Raw genomic sequence first — 20,327 nt, forward strand, 5'->3', positions numbered from 1 at the left:
TTTGTGGTCCGAAATCTGCAAGATATATTCTTTGCAAAGTTCGCAACATTCAATGACCGATAACATAAAAGTTTGACATACCAACGCCGAACGGTTTGGGGGCTTTAATACTCTAACCTAGTATTTTAAGTTATCATGGGAATTTTTCAGCACCCAGACCATGACCCTCAATTTTTTGCATAGTGTAATCATATTGACACTAAAGTGTTTCCGACAAAATTTTATGACTCTATCTGTTATATTTTCTCTGATATTCTGATTTAATATTTTCTTCATATGGAAGGTGCCAGTCGAGTCGATTTAGCTATGACCGTCCGTTCATGTAGACCTTGTAATCAAACTACAGGTCGCAATTTAGAAAATAATTCAATTAAATTTGGCACATTATCTTCTATGGTACTGTAGGAAATGGTTTACATCGGTCCATTATTTCACCTAGCCCCTATATAACTGATCCTGCCGAATACGGCTTTTAAGTTCATAATTATCTTTAATATACTCTTATCTCGACAAAAAGCTGCAAAACCAAGATCTGTACTAGACTTGATGACCCTCACGAATTCCATAATAATAGGTCCTTATATGACCCTACCCCTATGAAAAGCCCCCATCAAAATTTCATTTAAATGCCCACAATTTTATTTAACAATAATCGGCTTAAGTATGTATATCTGAGGCAAGGTACAATTCAATTTAAATGCTTTATTATGACAACTAAATCACATTTTATTCTGTAAAAGGTGTAGGGTATTATATGGTCGGCTATATTTCGCCCGACTATAATTTCTTACTTGTTTTTTTATGAAAGAGTTTTACAAAATTAAAAATAAAATTAAATTGCAACTTCTAGACCAATTTTGAAAATTTTATTAGTATAAATCTAATTTATAACATAGTTAAGAAAAATTAAAACAAAATAATTTTAATATTCGGCTATGTCGAATCTAATATTCCTACCTTCAAACCATATATTTCTCATCAAAATTATTGAAGAGGACCTTATATAAAAGGAATGGTAAATTATTGACCGTTGTTCATCAAATTTTTCATATATTTTTTAGACCGATTTGGCTTATATAAAACATGTTAACATCGAATATCAGATGCCGATACTTTCCGCATTAAATTCGGTAGGAAGATTTACGTTCCTATAAAAATTTCTCAGATTTTGGTTCGTAAGAAGCGTACTTATGTCAAATTTCATCTATACACTCGACATTTAAGCCAGTAATGAGCGTTAAAGTAATAATCTGGAGGGGACCTTATATGGGTGTAGGTTCAATTATGGACCGATCCTCATAAAATTTGGTAGGGATTTTGGCTCATATGACTTTTAAACGAGATATGCTCTTTTTCGGGTGTCCACTTGTATCGGGCTATCTAAGAACTCGAAATATATACTTTAGTGGGTCTATGACCAATATTTCTATGTGTTAAAAACGGAATGAATCAATATATATATATATATATATATATACACACGATGGTATAAAAAGTATAACATCTCTCAAATGTTTATGGCTAAACATATTTTTCAATCAAATTAAAATATTCCGTTGTATTCTAAATTTTATTTAGTTTAATTAATGAAGCATGTCATATATTACGAGACTACTTGAAGTCATAAAGAAAACCTACTTACATCTAACGTTAAATATGTACATATATACATAAATATGTATGTATACATTTACGTTAGGGTTATAACTTTTATAAAAGTTTTGCAAATGCCTTGAAGTTTTCGATATTTACTCTAAACACAATTTAAGTTATTTTTAATACAAATCTGGAAATTTGCGATATAAACAATTTAAGGATAAGGGCAGCGGTTCACCGTCCTTCAAAAATATTATGAAAAATTTGCTTGTGCTTGGATTTAGAAAAACGATTTTTGTACCAAAATGACCTGAGAAACAGGATTTCGTTATTAGAACACTACTGGCTACTACATTGTTATAGGACCTAATTTAACCTTAGTCTTTATCTTGTGCGAAGGTTAATTAAGGTGGATCTTATTCATATATTATTCAGACAGGTACGAAATATTTTACTATTTAAACAAGGATGCAAAAACCATTTTCCATAGTTTATTTTAATGTTTGAGTGTGTGTCTTTCAGCCATAATTTACAAATGCCAAAACTTGTTCAATAACATATCTTGTTTTTAACATGTAATGTATTACACTTGCACTCGTATTGGGAAAACGCACAAGCTGCTCAAAAAATTTTCCTGTTTACAATTAATCCTAGTACGTTTCACCGATGGCAGACATGGACAAGATTTAGTATGTTTTTCTTCTTTTTTCCTCCATCAGAGAAGATTTAATTGGTTTCTTTCAAATGTATCTTATCAATGTACTACTATTCTAGTTAAGATGAACTTTCTATGGCTTATAGTCGGAATCATACTCGGTAAGAAAGTATGACATAAAATTCAAAGGGAAATTTAATGTAGATTTTTAACATGGCAGTAGGGTTTTTATTTAAAAACCATGAACGTGTATGGAATTTTCTGAACGGATCTTTGAATATAATATAAAATTTAATGGTGCTGAAGAAATACGTTCTAGTCTATTTCGCATATTTCGTCACTTCGGCGAAACCGTATAGAAAATCGATTAAAAATGAAAAGTTGGGTGAATTAAAATACGTTTTTATACCCACCATCAAAAAAGATGGGGGGTATATTGATGTTGTCATTCCGTTTGCAAAAAATCGAAATATTGGTCATAGACCTACAAAAGTATATATATTCTGGGTCCTCATTAAATTCTAAGTTGATCTAGCCATGTTTGTCCGTCTGTTTGTCTGTTGAAAGCACGATAGAGTCCGACTGGAAAGAACTAGAGTTGAAGGTAAGCTTCGTTTATTATTAAAAATGGGCAATATCGGTCCACGTTTTCGGATAGCCACCATACAAGTGTCCCCTCGAAAAGTAGCTTTAACAGTCATAATTTGTTTAAAAAATATGAATAAAGCGATAAAATTCGACATAAGAAAGTTTCTTAGGATCCAAAATCACTATGTAAAATTTTATGAGGATCGGTCCAGAATTGACCCTACCCCTCATATAGGGTTCCATTCAGAAAATGACTTTAACGCTCATTACTGGCTTAAAAATACTAGTGTATAGATGAAATTCGACATAAGTAAGTTTCATACGAGTCAAAATCTATCTAAAAAACTTTATGAGGATCGGTCCATGATTGACCCTGCCCCCCATATAAGGTCCCCTTCAGAAAATGACTGCAACGCTCATTAATGCCTTAAAAATACGAGTGTATCGATGAAATTCGACACAAATAAATTTAATACGAATCAAATTCTGTCTACCCAATTTTATGAGGATCGACCCATAATTGACCCTTCCGCCTGTATTAGGTTGGCGAATTTCTGTACTCGTTATTTGAAGCCCTTAGTGAGCGTTAATGGTCCGAGTGGGACCTTATATGGAGTAGATAGATTATTACTCTAAGAAACTTGCAATTACATGTTGGATATTTAGTTAAATGTAATTTGTTGGTGTGAAACAACTAAAAAAGTGAGCTTTTTTTTAGTTCTAAAATAATAAAAAATAAAAACAAGTAGGAGTACTATATTCGGCTGTGTGAATCTTGTATACCCTTCATTATAATCTATTTAGGAACAACTAAGAGATTATAGTCGGGCGAGGCCGGCTATATAATACCCTACAACTGTTACAAAAAGTAAAATGTGATTAATTTTTCATAATAAAATATTTGTTTATTTTATTATACTTAATTAGACTTTAGTTCAAACTGTCTGTTATTTTATCAGACATTTATCCCCGACATCTATTAGGCTTTCTTATATTTGATCAGACTTTCGTACGAAATGTTGTAAGAATGTCATACATGGTATCAGACATTTGTCAATTCAATTTATTGTAAATTCCTTCAGAATTTCCCCAGGAATTTACATCAGACAACTTTGCACATATTTCCGAATTTCCTCGGACAAGAGTTTTGAATTTCGAGCAACTTTTCATGCGATTTTGGTAACGAATTCTGACGGAAATCGGATACAAAATCGGCAAACTGAGCAGACTGTCTGTAGGATTTGGGCAAAAATTGTTTAGCGCAATGGAACCAAATACATTAAAGCATCCCTTTTTTCAATAGACAATGTTGTTGTTGCTTATTTATCAAAGAATGAATATATTGTAGTTAATGCAATTTTAAAAAAAATACATTCGAATATATGCACAAACAAATTAAAATTTTTTAGTTTATGATTGTAAATTAATGTATTTATTCATCATGTGTAATAATTTATAAAAAATGTGTACTTAGTGTTATATCCACTATTATATTTTTGAGTTTCGGGTAAAAACATGATTTTTGGAATTTTTAAACTTTTTACATTAAAACGCTATAACTTTTACTAACAATTATTCACTAGAAAATAATTGTACTTCTTAGATGTCAGACTATGCCCACACAAAATATCGCTGATGTGTTATTAAAAAAAATTACATAATTTTTCTAACCCAAAATTTAAATTCAAAAGGGAATTCCCCATATACCCTTCTCACGAAGGTTTAGGGTATAATTTAAGTGCTTCAAATGAACAAACAACAATGTCGGAAGATATTTTAGAGGAATCAATTTATACGATGGATTTATCCAAGGAAGTAAGTTAACCAATTTTATGTTTACACCGTTGTTAGACTTTTTCGGATATCTTAAACTGTTTAAATTGTGCCTCCTTGGAAGCAGTTTTGTATTATAGATTCTTTTATATATAGATTCTTCGCGTAGAGGCTCTGTTTAAGAAATCCAACAATTAATATTATTTTTCAACACAGAACATTGATTAAAGTTAAGAAAGATAATAAATTTAAATGATTTTAGAACGGTTGGAAGCAAATTTATACTCCAAAAACAATAACTGCTGAATATATACCTCCGAAGTAAAGGCAGTAATTTTAAGATGCAATAGAGAAAGCATTTAGGGATGCAGTAGTTATATTTATTGCTTCCAAATCAAAAATTGTTTTTGCTGGGTAGATATGACAACCGTGTATAAGTAGCTTAACAACGTTCCAAGACTAAAATTGTAGTTCACAGGACGACAATTGTCACACTAGCATTGTCCTGTCATAGCTCTTTCAAGAACAACAAAAAACATACACAAAATAATGTTAATGAAAACAAGACACTTAATGAAAAACAACAGAAAGCTTGAATAAAATGAAACAATTTTTATGTCATTCACACTATAGGTGTATATTCTTTGAAATGTTTATTATGTGCAATAAAATGAATGTTTATTTTAAAAAAAAAATTCGTAGAAAATTGATATTAAAATGTATAAACCTAAATGGATTTAAGTAAAAATATGTTATTTTTCATATTTAATAAAAAACATACATACATACATACATACATACATACATACATACATACATACATACATACATACATACATACATACATACATACATACATACATACATACATACATACATACATACATACATACATACATACATATGTCAGAACAAGAACATTAATATGTAGTTAAAAAAAAAAAACAATAAAATTTCATTCTGCCTAACATACAACACATGTCAACACATATGACTTATAGGTGTCACTGTGACCAGACTTTCTGTATTATACATAACATTACTGTATTTGTTCAGCATTTTGTTACTTTTAAAGTTTTACATAAAAACCCATATAAAGTACAAAAATATTAAAAAAAAAACTGACACATGACACAACATATCACATGAAGATCAACATATTATGGTTAAAATTATGTTTGTAGTCTAAATATATTGTGGTTATTGTAACAATTTTAAAATATCATATTATGATTAAATACAGTTGAAATGTTTTATCATAATATTTATTATTTATCATAATATTGTTTGTTATACATGACTATATTATGATGGTGTTGTTAAAAAATATGTATCGAAATCAAATTTATTTTGATTACTGAATCAGTAAAATTACGGTTTCTAAAAAGATTAAAAAGTAAAAACCAAAAATACATGACAATATTTACAAATTTTAATTTGTTTCACAGAAACACAACTATATTATTCTATACAAAGTAAAATACTTATACATATTATGTTATAAAAAAATGAGAATTATTTCAACTCATTTTATTATCGCGTAAAACAACACACACGAATTAAAAGTTTAAATAATTGTAAGTGACATCGTTACCATTACAGTGAAAATTAATATTTTCAGTGAATCATACTCAAATTTATAATTGCCGTGAACATGAAAATGATTACAGTAACAATAACATTGTTTAAATATATATAATTAAAATAAAAATTATTTGTTTTTGATAACAATATATTGTTACAGTGATCATAGTTTAGTTATAGTAGCCATGTCGAACTATGTTTTTTTTCGGCGTGTTTTTTTTTTTTGTAATATTTATTATTTATTATTTACTCTCATTTTCCACCCAATAAATCAAACGATATTATAACTATATCAAAACGATATAGGGTAAAACCGTCTCGAAAAGGGACAAAAATGGTGTATACACAAAACTCAGGTTATAATATCTTAAATCCCAGATGTGACGGAGAAAATATGATTTCAGATTGAATTTCTGAGCTGTATGTATGTATGTATGTATGTATGTATGTATGTATGTATGTATGACACTACACACATATAACCTCTCCTCCATAATAGGCCTTACCCCCACATAAGGCCCTCTTCAAAAAATAATATTAACGCTCATTGCTGGCTTAAAAATTTTAGTATAACAATAAAATTCGACATAAATAAGTTTTGTGTAAAGCAAAATCACTCTACAGCGATTTGACCCTAGCCCCCATATAAACTCCCCTTTACAAAACTTTAAAGGTTAAAATTTCCCTCCGCACCTATATCCTTAGGCCTATCCTTATTTTTTGTTACTTTCAAGATATTTATGTAGAATTTGATCGTGTTATTAGTGTTCATATGTGAATTTTGACATTTAAGTCATTTTCTGAAGGGGAGTCATTACAAAAATCGATAGGATCAAGATTATTTTGGACCTACTTTATTTTGAACTATTTTATTAAAACACTCCTGGCTTCCACTTAGTATGTACATATATTCATACATACGTATATTTATGTACATTCTTACGCACGTACGACTGATCGAATGCTACATTCTGACTGGTTTTAGATAAATAATTGTTCAAGTTTGAAAAGTATTTTCAATACACACTCTTGCAACGGATATTCTTTTAATTAGAAGAACACAAATATGCAATTGTTATAGCGATTTGACTATTTCGAGCGTTGTTTTCCCGGTTTCTTAATCATTATTTTTTCTTTTTATATTTTTGATGTATTTTTATTTTTTAGTTGTTCTTAACAACAAAAAATAAAAAAATCTAAATAAAAGTAGAGAAACAAACACATTTTGCTGTTATTTGTAAACAAGAGATGAGTAGTAACAAACTACATATATTTAACGACTCAGATTAACTTTCGGAACTGCAACACCAAATTGTCGGTGTATGCGTATGTCCGTCCGTGCGGTCGTCTATCTATTCGCATATAAACCAAACCAGTCGAATGTTCAATGTACATATGTATGTACTCATGTTGTCTTTGAAAGACACTACAGGTTGCGATTGCATGAAGAGACAATGTCTAGCTGCAATCAGGAACAGGATTATTGCGAAAACAAACAAAAAGAATGAAAAAACAACGAAAAATAAAAATAAACAATTTCGAATAAAAACAATTTTGAGTCCAGCATTATAACAAAACTATCCACCTGTTGTAAGTTAAAATCATCCTAATCCTACGAAAAATAAATTATTGCATGGAAATTTGCATCACAAACTTCATTAAGTTAAGTGAACAGGTTTGTGCTTTTTTATCTTTATTTTTGTTTTTATTTTGTTGGTTCGGTTTGGTTGGTTTAAAAAAACTCGTTTTCTTTATGATTAGTTTAGTAAGGTGGATGTGGCGAAGTTGTAACCAGCCAATACACATGTATCCAGAGGCGCATGCGTTGAAAAATACAAGTAATAGTACCGACAAATATTGTGGGAAACTAAAGAAGCTCGAATAGCCGGCAGTAATATTTTAATCATAATATAAATAGTGTGTTTAATATTCGTATGTGATCTAAAAAACGATGCGTTTGTTTTGAAATAATTAAGTTCCATTACATTAAATCGTACAACTTTTAAAGATTTTAACCCATCTCCAATTGATCAACGATTTTTATGTGTACACGTAGAGAAAAAACATGGTTCGGCATGGTTAGGACAACAATTCTTTTTTTTGTGACAACATTTTGTTGTCATAACCAAAGAATTGTTATTTTTACTGAATTTCATCAATATTTTAGTTACTGAAAACATTTATATGTTTATGACAATTATATAATTGAGAATGATTCTCTAAAAATAATTATTTTTACAACAAATAAATAATGATAATTATGTAAACATATTACATTATTTAGAACCATTTAAACTATCAAATAACCATTAAATGGTAGGATTTTACACGTATATCTATATAATGTTTAAGATATAAGTAAAATACGTTTACTATTAACAATTTTATATCAGTTGTATGGTTCATACATACTAGATCGGATTAAATAAAATTTTAAACAAACGCAGTGTTAAAATAATTGTGAAAAGTAAATAATATCTAAAAATATAATAATAGAAATTTGAAATAAAATAAAATAGGGCACATAAAAAATTAAATTGTGTTTATATTGTCATGAAAGTGTGGATATATATTTTTTATGGGAATACCAAATAATTACTTTTTACGTCGAGCATATAACATTAACCATATTATGTTTAATAATAACCATAATATGGTTACTTGAAACAATAATATGATTACTTAAAGAAATTATATGATTACATGAAACCATAATGTGGTTGCATAAAACTACAATATGATGCTACAACATCACATTATGATTAATAAATTCGAACTATATTTAATCATAATATGATATGTTATTATACTAATAATGATCATAATATTATATTTCTTGATAGTAAAATTGATCATAATATGTTTTAACTTTAACCATAATTCTAATTATGGTTAAACTATATTTTTTTCTCTGCGTGTATGTAAATATATATAACAAAAAAATTTAATGACCAAAAATATAATATTGTCTAAAAATAAATAAATAATAATTTTATGAACATTTATTCAAACAGGATTAAATGCTCTGTACTGTAGGACTTTTAAATATTATGTCAAATCTCACCTTAAAATTCTAAAAATTTAGAATTTGTAAAAAGAAAAAACGAAGAAAGAAGGAATTGAAACACAAACTTTAAATATCCTGTTTTTGGCATTAAAATAATAAAAAAAATTATAGAATTTATTTTGAAAGTAAAATTAAATAACTGACATTGCAAACGAAATGACAAAGCCGAAAATTATGTACTTATATATACGATTAAAAATAGTCATTATTTACAGTAATTCATAAGTAGTTGTCGCTGAAAAGTAGAAGTCGTTGAGTAAGCAGAAGTCATTACCAGGTTTCTGCTGGGATTATATATGTATGTAACAGTTTTAATGTTGTCAAAAAATTTGAAGAAAATCTCTCGAATAAAATACGAGTTAACCGACAACAAAAACGGTCTGTCGAATTACACTGTGCGACAGCTATTATGGCACCTAAACGAAACCATATATCCATCATACTAGAGGACATTTAAAGTAAAACTGCGTTTTCAGTTTTTTATTGTTACCTTTAATTCTCCTTTTTGTTTTTAAAACAGGACAATCTACAGAAATCAATTTTCAGGACGAAAAATGTAAAATAAAGTCTTTTGAATTTTTTTCGTTTCATATCCTTAAGAATTTTTATTATTTTTCTTAAATATTTTGAAAATTGTTAACATGGTTTATGTCGCCATTTTTAAATTATGTTTAGCTATTTGTCAAAAATTTGAAAAGGTGAAATAAAAAGACCTGAAGAACTGATGATTTTAACATATGATTGGGGTGTCCATTTTATTTGATTCCAAATTCACTACATCATTCTCAAGAAATCATTTATATGATCTTTTTTTGAAAGTTATTAGGAAGAGAAATAGAATTATTATAGAATACAACTAATTTGACTCAAATAATATTAAGAAATAAATAATAAGAAATAACAATTAACTCTTTAAGGGTCAAAAAAGTTATGCCAAGAAAAAAACTTTAAAACTTGTATTTAAGTCTCTGATCGGCAAAAAGCTTTATTAGAAGTTTTCTAATAATTCCACAAGTGTATAAAAAATGATTTAAACCAGTACTTATTATTTTTATTATTATTTTTTACTCTCTGTCGATATATAATTTAAGATAATTTGAGTTTGCTGTTTTCGGGTAAAATAATATCTTCGGAATTTGAGTTTTAAAATATATATGACAAAAAGTACAACCAATATTTTTTATGAAAAGTATTTTGTAAAATGTCTTCTTACACTTATATCAATACAATACAATTTAAATCATTATTGTCCGATCTAGTAAACTAGTATTTTTTGGCCATATGTTGTTAAAGCACTTTTTAAAAAGTTGTAATTAGTGACAATTTCTTAAAACCTGTTTTTAAAATACTTTAAAATACGGAATTATAAATATAATAAAGTCTTAATTTTCAGCTAAAAGAAAAAAATTAAAACTAAAGATAATCAAATAAGTAAGAGTTTTATATTCGACTGTGCCGAATCTTATATACCCTTCACCATGATGTGGTAAAAAAACAATCGGTAAAAAGTCCTCTTTTATATTTTATCATTTACTCCGGGCCAGGGTGCACTTATAAGGTGAAGTCAATTTAACAGCTGATCACACAATCCGAAAAAATATGCACATCTATTTAGGGATTCATTATATTTTTAAGGCAAAAAATTAATAAATAAATTTTATATTCATTTTAATCCGTAGTAAATTTGTGCGAAATACTAAAAAATTGCACAAACTATTTGTCTTAAATATGCATTTATTTTATCAATTATAGGGAACTTTTTACTAATCAATTGAGAGTACAAACATCCCACAATTGTAATTAAAATTATTAAAACTCGATTTTATCATATACATATATCTTAATTTTTGACAACTTTCCATGGTAGTGGTTTGGTCACATTTCTATAGAGATCATTATATATTTCTTATACGATAATAGTAGAGATTAGGGTTGCCAGATTCCGATTCGCAAAAAGCTGGACATTGGGCTTTAAAAAGCTGGGCAAAACAAAATAAGCTGGACATAAAAAATACTGAGAAAATGCTAATTTTGGTTTTGTGTAAATAGTTTCACACTGATACACCAAAAAAATGCAGGGGTTCTCATATACCAATTCCGTTTTGTTATAGTCCACAGAGTGTGAATATATTTTTAGTTTTCCCCGATCACTTCGTTAACTTACTTTTTAGAGCAAAAGATGTGAAAATGAAGTTTTAAATTTTAAAAACAAGTAGTAAAGTATACACCATAAGTATATTTTTAAAATTTTTACTTTTTATAAAGAAACTTTTATGTTGAATATTATTCCAAAATATTTAAGCAATTTATTGATAAAAAAAAACCAAATTTCTAAATGAGGCTTTATATAGGTCAAATATGGGCCGATCCTCGGTAAATTTCTGAAAAGGATATATTTTTAAATAACAGTTTTGTTGAGTTTCATTGCGATACAAATGGTTACAAGTCAATTTTAGACGTTTAAGATATTTTTTGAAGGGGGGTTTGTATGGGGGCTAGGGTCAAATATAGGCCGATCCTTACGAAAATCTGTAGTGTCATTTATACTTATATAAAACTTATTTGTACCAATTTTTAGAGAGATAATAGAATATTTGACGTAATTATGGCACAAAAAGTTCAAATCGGGTGGTACGGTTGTATGGGGGCTAGGTGAAATAATGGACCAATTTCAACCATTTTCAATAGGCTTCGTCCCTGTGCCAAAAAACATGCTTGGTCCAAATTTCATCAAATTATCTTGAAAATTGCGGCCTGTACCTTGCGCACAAGGTTTACATGGTATAGTCGGGCGTGGTCGACCATATGATACCCTACACCAGTTATGAATATTAAATGTGATTTATTTTTCATAATAAAGCATTTATCTTCAATATTCCCTTGTTCCGATACATTTAAGCAATTTATGGATGAAAAACTAATTTTCTGAAAGAGGCTTTATATGGGGGCTAGGAGTAAATATGTACCAAGCCCAATAAATTTTTGTAAATATATTTATATTTACATAATATTTTAATTTGCTGAATTTCATCGCGATATTTGTGTTTATAAGTTAATTTGGGACATTCAAGTAATTTTCTGAAGAGGACTTTGTATGGGATCTAAGGTCAAATGGGGCCCGATCGTTATGAAATTTGGCAGGGTCATCAAGACTTCTATAAAACTTAGTTGTGCCGTATTTTATCGATATATCTTAATTAATCTTACTCAGATTCTAAGCCGATTGGTATACTTTAAGGTGGGTGTTGGATGACTATTATTGTATGTTACAAGCATCAGCACAAATCCAATATACTCTCCCCACCTATGTGGTGTAAGCTATCATTATTGCAGTGTACTAAAAATATTTTATTTAGCTGGACAAATTAAATTTTAGCTTGAAACTGGACAAGCATCAAAAAAGCTGGACAATCCAGCCAAGTCCAGCCAGGCTGGCAACCCTACTAGAGACCTACATGGTATTATAAGTTCCCAATATTGACTAATAAAAAATAATGTGTATATAATTTGTATTTTTGCTACTACATACTTACAATTTTGTAATCTAATACTAATTTTTTTTATTTTAATTGATAATTTATTTACTTTTTTAATAAGTAATAATAAATAATATTCTAACCCCCTTATTCGCCAACAACATTTTTATTTTATTAACGGTTTATAAAATAAAAATTTTGTTTGTAAATAAGGGGGCTTACCCTTATTTTTCAATTCATGTATAATTTTTAATAAATTTTATTTTATAATACATATTGAAGAGATTTTTGGGCATGTCGGATTGCTTTTTTTTTGTAAGGTAAATTAAATGCAACATGTAAATTTTTTAACAGAAGTATCTACTTTTTTTGTTTTTGTAGAATTGACTTCACCTTATAAATGCACCCTGCTTCGGGCCCTACATACTTAATTTCATGTTTCTATGTTCAATATTATAGAAAATCCAAAAAGTAACATTTGTAGAACGATAAAAGTACCAAGAGCCCCTAGCTATGTGATTTCCCCTATTCCGGTATCTCTCACTCAGAGAAAAAACATGATTGTGGTAACCATGTTTTAAGAGCAACATATTATGGTTAAAATTATTATTGTATTCTAAATATGGTTATGGTAACAATTTTAAAATATCATATTATGATGAAAATGATCTAAAATATTTTATGATAATATTTTTTATTTACCATAATAATGTTTGTTATACATGATTATATTATGATCCAATGTGATCATGATGTCGTTAAAAATATATATCGAAATCAGATTATTTATACTGAACCAGAAAAATTAAAGTTTCTAAAAAAGTAAAAACCTATATTAAACGCCGAGTACTAACCGATATCTCTAACAAATTTTATGGGAATCGGTCCATATCAGGCCCCCTTAAGAAAATTACATCAACGCTCATTACTCGCTTAAAAATACGAGTATAGAGATGAACTTCGAGAAATAACTTTAAAGCTAATGACAGAATTAAAAATACAGCGATTAAATTCGACACAAATATGGTTTGAAGGTGGGTATATAAGATTCGGAATTTTGTGTTTTGTGCTATTTTTATAAAAAAAAAATTAAAAACGTTTTACTTAGTACTGCATATAACGAACTTTTCAATTTTACGAACAGGCCTGACAGCATATGGGTTCGTTAAATCGGAAAACTACTGTATATGTTTTTGATAAAAATATATTGTTACAGTGAACATAGTTTAGTTATAGTAATCATGTCGAACTATGTTTTTTCTCTGTGTGAGGGTTCTAACCTAATCCGATCTCTACATATGTTTATACCCAATAGGAACACAGTAGTGATGCTCTAGCTCTGCTACTCTTACTATGCAGTTATTGCTCTGCTTTGCTTTTTAAACAAGTACGATAACAATATTTACCGTATGGTTAGGTGCTTTGTTTGTTTGCGATTTCGGTCTGAGCATGAATTACAAATCGCAATTTTAGGAAGTTGTCTTGGTTTTTTGCATATCTTCTACAGAAGTTAAAAAAATTCACTTAGTGCTACTTTGAAGGTGGTGATAAATGTTATTTTTTTGAAGTACTTTGTTTTATACAAAATACATGTAATTGTTGTACAATAAGAGATGTCGCTACTTTTTAATAAACTTTGGGACATTTATTTTTGGACTTAAACTGATTCAAATAAAAGTGATATTGTACCTTTTATTTGATACCAATGTTGAGGAAAATTATTCACTTGACATAAGGGTTGTCTTTCGATTAAAACTTGTTCGAGGCAAAAAATTAATCGAGGGAGAAAAATTTGTTTTTTTTTTGGAAAGAATAAAAAATTTCTAATTTAGAGTTAAGAATTATTCGAATAATTTTTGTTGTATAATATTGCTAAAGCATATCTTAGGACGCAATAAAAATATAAAAGAAAATGGCGTTTGTAATATTTAATAAATCTTGTAATTGTAACAGATTTAAGATGTTCAAATTTTGGGTACAAATATTTGATTAATTAATAAAAAAGTATTAATATAAAAGTAGATGGTGGAGGGTATTTAAATTTCGAAACAATAGTAAATTTAAAATTGGACATCTGACGATACAAATTTACTAATTAAAAACTACATATATAATAAAGAACTAAAGGTATCTTTTGATTGATTGATGATTTTCTTAAGGTATGGTTATAAGAAAGCAATAACTACATGACCTGCAAAATAAACTGATTAGCAAGTACTTGTAATGTATGAAAAAAACAAACAACTTAACAACAATAACAAAGCAACACCTTATTACGAAAAGAAAATAAACAAACATGAAAATTATGCTGTCGATGATGAACTTAACACTTTAAACAATACAATACAAAATCTCTTGGTAATAATGATAATGACGAAATTAAATAACATAAAAAACCTTATCCACCACAACATACGTTTTTGTTATCAACCACACAGAGTTATAGGGGGTTGTTTAATATACAGACATACATACATTAGAGTGCTCCAAAAAAACCAAGTTGCGAATTTTTTCCGTCCCCACTCTTTTATTTGTTCTCTGGGCTGTAATACTACATCATACAAAAAATTCGGCTGCTAGGATAACGTTAACAGGTGCCGCAACGTCTCTAAAGTTTCCAAGTGCATTTACAAGGGGAAATATCTTTTTTCAGTTTTTGCTAAAATTTTGCCATTTAGTAATAAATTTTGAACTTTATTGTAAAAGAATCGTAATGTGCACACAAAAAGTGCTTGAAAACTTTAAAAGTTATAGCAAATTCCTCAGGCCATTAACGTGTCTCACAGCACATGAATTCGAACGTTGAATAAAACGTTGGATATATATTTATATATCTGGACTATAATACTCTGAAAATACATTATTTAAAATGTACATTAATAAATAATTAATACGTATTATTTCAAATATTACAAAAAATACGATTTCCCCGAAATACGCCGAGTTCAAATCGTAGGTATAGCTAAACTGTAAAAAATATTGATCTATTGAGAGAACAAAAGCAAAAACTAATATTTTAGTTATTATAGATATATTTAAGTAACAAAATCCAAAAAGTACATTTTATTACCACAATTCGGATTTATGTGCTGTGAGACACGTTAATGGAATGGGGAATTTGCAATTACTTTAAAATTTTTGAAGCAATGGTTGGATTATGATATTTATAAATATCTGAACGAAAGTTGATTTATTAAAAAAAAACTGTGGCCCTAACAAATATTATGGTCTGATTTCATATTTGGCGTGGATATTTCCTGTTTTATATGTTTATAAATGTTTTTTAAAGTATATCATGCTAAATTTTGAGCAGAAACTTATACTTGCTAGACAGGCTATTGAATCAAGCGCGATTCGAAATTGATTAAATACAATAGAGGATCAAGCTCTCTCCTTTTTTTTATAATCGTATTTTATTTATTAAATTGGTGGTAGTTTGCTGTTTTTGTTTTTTTCTCACTTTATTTTTTATAGTATATTATATTAAGCATGTGTTTTTTTGTTTCCAATTTATTATCTGATTTGTTTTACGTAAAGAATATATAATAACAAATATTCGGCTATGCAGAATCTTACCCAGCAAAAACTCGGTAATGGGTTTTACTTCCACAACCAATGACTATTTACTTGCATTACTTTGAAGTACTCGTGTAATGACTTTCTTTTAATCTGAAATAGAAGTACTTTATTTTCGGTAATTGAATGAATGATTGAATTTTTGTTAGTTACCTTTTCCAATATTTTTTGTTATGTTGTTCAAAAAAAATTCTATAAATAACATTTTAATAATTTTGGTTTTTAAGTTCAATTGTACCTTGCCTCAGAATTGTACCTTGCTCAGATATATTGTGCGTTACAAACTGAAGTCCATATTTATAATGACTTCTTGAAGTCCTTATTTGTAAGGACTTCTTAAAGTCCCCATTTGTAAACGAGCGTGCTAAGTACTTCTTTAACTCCCATGCCTCCAATGACATCACAGTGTTAAAATAATGACTTAAAATGCTAATGAAGAAGTAGTGAAAAGCGGCTTTTTTAGCTTTTTAACTCATTACTTTTCAATGTAAGTTTTTTTCTGGGAACATTAACTTTGCATCTGAAAACTATTATTTTACGCGCAACAAAATAGATATGTTTGATGTTTTTGGGAAATTTCTTTATGATTTTTAGATAAAATCGATTAAATTTGCTATCCCTTTTAAGAATGGATGTTAATTATTTTTGCTGATGTTTTCCTGTTTTAGATTTAGTTTTCCAACATTTCAATTTCTATTTTATATTATACGCAAATATTGGATTACAATTCTGTTACTATGTAAACAGAATAGTAAATATAGGACTTTTATGCGATTATTTCATGAATATCGTTGAAAAAAGTAAAAATACAAAAAATTACAGTCATGTACAAGTACACGTACATTTTGGGAAAAATTCATTAAAGTCCCAATTGAAGGTTTTTTCTGGGAACATTAACTTTGTATTTGAAAACTATTATTTTAGGCGCAACAAAATAGATAAACAGTGGTGCAGTAAGTAGAACGCTTAACTAACAAACCGAAGTCCCTGGTTCGTATTCTTACTGGCTACTTTTTATTACTGAAAACATAACAACTTCTTTACAACTTTTTGTAAGCAAAATATACTTCTTTAAATACCTATTTGTAAGCGAGCGTAGAAGAACTTGCCTCCAATAACATCACCCTGTTAAAATAATGAGTTAATGAGCTAAAGAAAAGGTAGTGAAAAGAGGTTTTATTAGCATGTTTTTCTTGGGTATGTACAAACCATCAAACCGTATGCCGTAAATTAAAAGCCTCCTTAGGGGATTTTCGTTAAACTATTTTATGTTGATGTCTTTGCTGCATTCATATTTGTAAGCCAATCATGAACGTTAAATTATTTTTCTGACGGGGACATTATATGGAACAGATCCTCACAAAATTTGGTAACGAGATTTTGATAATAATAATGTAATTTTCTTTAGGATGCCTTATAGGGCCAATTATGGACCGATCCCCATACATTTTCTAAAGGGATTTTGGTTTTTATTAAAATCGTTTATGTCGAATTTTATGTCAGTAATGAGCGTTAAATAACTTTTCGAGAAGTAGAGGCAATTATTGACCGATTCTCACAAAACTTAGTAGAGAGATTTTAATTCATATAAAACATGTCTGTGTCGAGTTTCATCGCTATTATCGTATTTTTAAGTAAGCATTATACGTTAGAGCCAATTTCTGAAAAGGGCTTTATATGGGGGTAGGGTCAATTATGGTTCGATCATCATAAAATGTTATTTTGATTCGTATAAAACTTGCCTGTGTTAAATTTCATCGCTATAATTGAATTTCTAAAAATTATGACTATTCTAACTGTTTTTCGAAGGCCACTTGTATGGGGGCTATACGAAAATATGGACCGATATTGCCCATTTTCAATGCCAAAGAAATCTTACTTATAGTGAATATTTGTGTAAAGTTTCTACCCTCCTCTTCTCCATCTCTTTTCGTTCAACAGACAGAAAGACGGACAGACATGGCTAGACCGTCTTAGAATTAAGTAAGGACTTAGAATATACATATATGTATACTTTTGTGGCTCTATTATCAACATTTCAATGTGTTACAAAGGAAATGATAAAATCAATATATTTTTGATGGTGAATAAAAAAATATGTTGAATTATTATCTTTCAATATATTAAGGATATAACTATCGCAAATTTTTGCATTTTTTTGCACAGCATTGCCGAATATAGCATTAAAAAATATAATAAAACAGCGGTATTAAAAGGTAAAGAAGTTCACGCACCAAACGCAATAAAGTTATTCGTTATATATTTTAAATTATTTTGGAAAAATACATTTTATTCATAAGTTATAATTAATTCATTTGTTATAATCAGGGATGGAAAAAGAGATTTTGTTTCAGTACAAAGAAATATTTCAGAGGTACTCGATCAGATCACAAGGATGAATTTAGAAATTCAACTTAACGCTAATTAACACAGGTCCAAATTTTTTAATCTAGCGATCAAAGTCCTTATATGTTTTATGCTAATAGAATATACCTTCAGATGGCATACAACATTTTACAAATAAAGTCTTCTTGGCGCTGTTATAACGTCTCGTACTTGGAAACGTCTAAGTACGTCTCAGGATTTCGACTTTTTTTAAAATTTGGTCTGTGTACACGTATTAGTATCGATTGTTTATTGACAATAAATCGCCTACATAAATGTTAAAATTCGACGTAGGTGTTCATTTGTTAAAAAAAACATGATATTTTAACTTACATATAATATTTACTCGTACATCAGATTCTGAATGAAACAATAATTTGTTTTAAAGCAAAAAGTCATAAAAATATTTATAACCAAAAACTTATTATGTTATCTTTGAATGCTTAATTTAACAAGTATGAATGTATAGTCGAGCGTAGCCAACCATATGATACCCTACACCAGTCAGTATGTATGTTAAAAATGGGGATTATTTAAAAAAATAAAGCATTTGGTTTGTTTTTTAACTTTATTTCGGATTATTTTTACTTTTTTTTTTGCAAAAACAGAGATTTTTTTAAGAGGACTCAAAGGGGAGTAGTGCAAAATATGGCTATATCCTTAAAAATTTTGGTAGGGGGAGTTAAGTCTTCTTCAATATTATTTATGTAGAATTTAAAAGTGTTATTAGTGTTTGTAAGTAAATCTTGACCTTTAAGTCATTTTCTAGAGGGGAGTTTGTATGGGGGATAGGGTCAAATGAAGCCCGATCATTACAAAAATCGGTAGTGTCATTTAAAGTTCAATAAAACAAAGTTTTGTCGACTTTTGTTAACATAATATATCATTTAAATTAAGTATAAGCCATTAAGCCAATTATCTTGAATTTATAATTAATTTAAATGATCTATTATGTTAACAAAAGTCGACAAAAGTTAGTTTTATAGCACTTTAAATGACACTACCATTTTTGTAATGATCGGGCTTCATTTGACCCTATCCCCCATACAAACTTCCCTTCAGAATATGACTTAAAGTCAAAATTCACTTACAAACACTAATAACACTTTTAAATTCTACATAAATAATATTAAAGAAGACTTAACTCCCCCTACTAACATTTTTAAGGATAGGGCCATATTTTGCCCTCTTGTAAAAATCTCTTTTTTTGCCAAAAAAAAAGTAAAAATATTCCGAAATAAAGTTAAAAAACAAATCATATGCTTTATTTTTTAAATAACCCTTATAATTAACATACATACTGACTGGTGTAGGGTATCATATGGTCGGCTACGCCCGACTATACATTCATACTTGTTTATTAGTTAGAAATTGAATCCTTTGAATTAAAAATTTAGAAATCCTTTGTTTCAAAGTCAAACATTTTCGACCTCTGATTCATTGCTGGTAAACATTGATGAGACGTAGATTTTGTTTTTGTTTATCGTAAAAAATAAATGTTTTAAAAAGCACTTGGAAAAAATTTGTGTTAGTTTTAAATTTCAAACTTACATTATTCGCATGAAAATTATTGTACAATAACTCACAATCTACTCTCATATAATTGAAAACGTTTTAAATACTTTTT

At 28.5% G+C, this 20,327-nt stretch overlaps 1 protein-coding gene across 2 annotated transcripts in view; it reads right to left on the reverse strand.

Moving 5' to 3' along the window:
* LOC111676362 (transcription factor SOX-6) overlaps positions 1–20,327 on the reverse strand; it is an 85,093-nt gene that overhangs the window by 38,358 nt on the left and 26,408 nt on the right. Inside the window, exon 2 of one of the 2 annotated variants that reach the window (XM_046947780.1) lies at positions 15,215–15,588. The exons of the other annotated variant lie outside the window; for it this stretch is intronic. The gene's annotated coding sequence lies outside the window, so the exon portion shown is untranslated. The remainder of the gene's footprint in view (positions 1–15,214; positions 15,589–20,327) is intronic. 2 annotated transcript variants of the gene reach the window in all.

The sequence above is a fragment of the Lucilia cuprina genome, chromosome X, assembly GCF_022045245.1.
Source record: "Lucilia cuprina isolate Lc7/37 chromosome X, ASM2204524v1, whole genome shotgun sequence".
Classification (NCBI taxonomy): domain Eukaryota; kingdom Metazoa; phylum Arthropoda; class Insecta; order Diptera; family Calliphoridae; genus Lucilia; species Lucilia cuprina.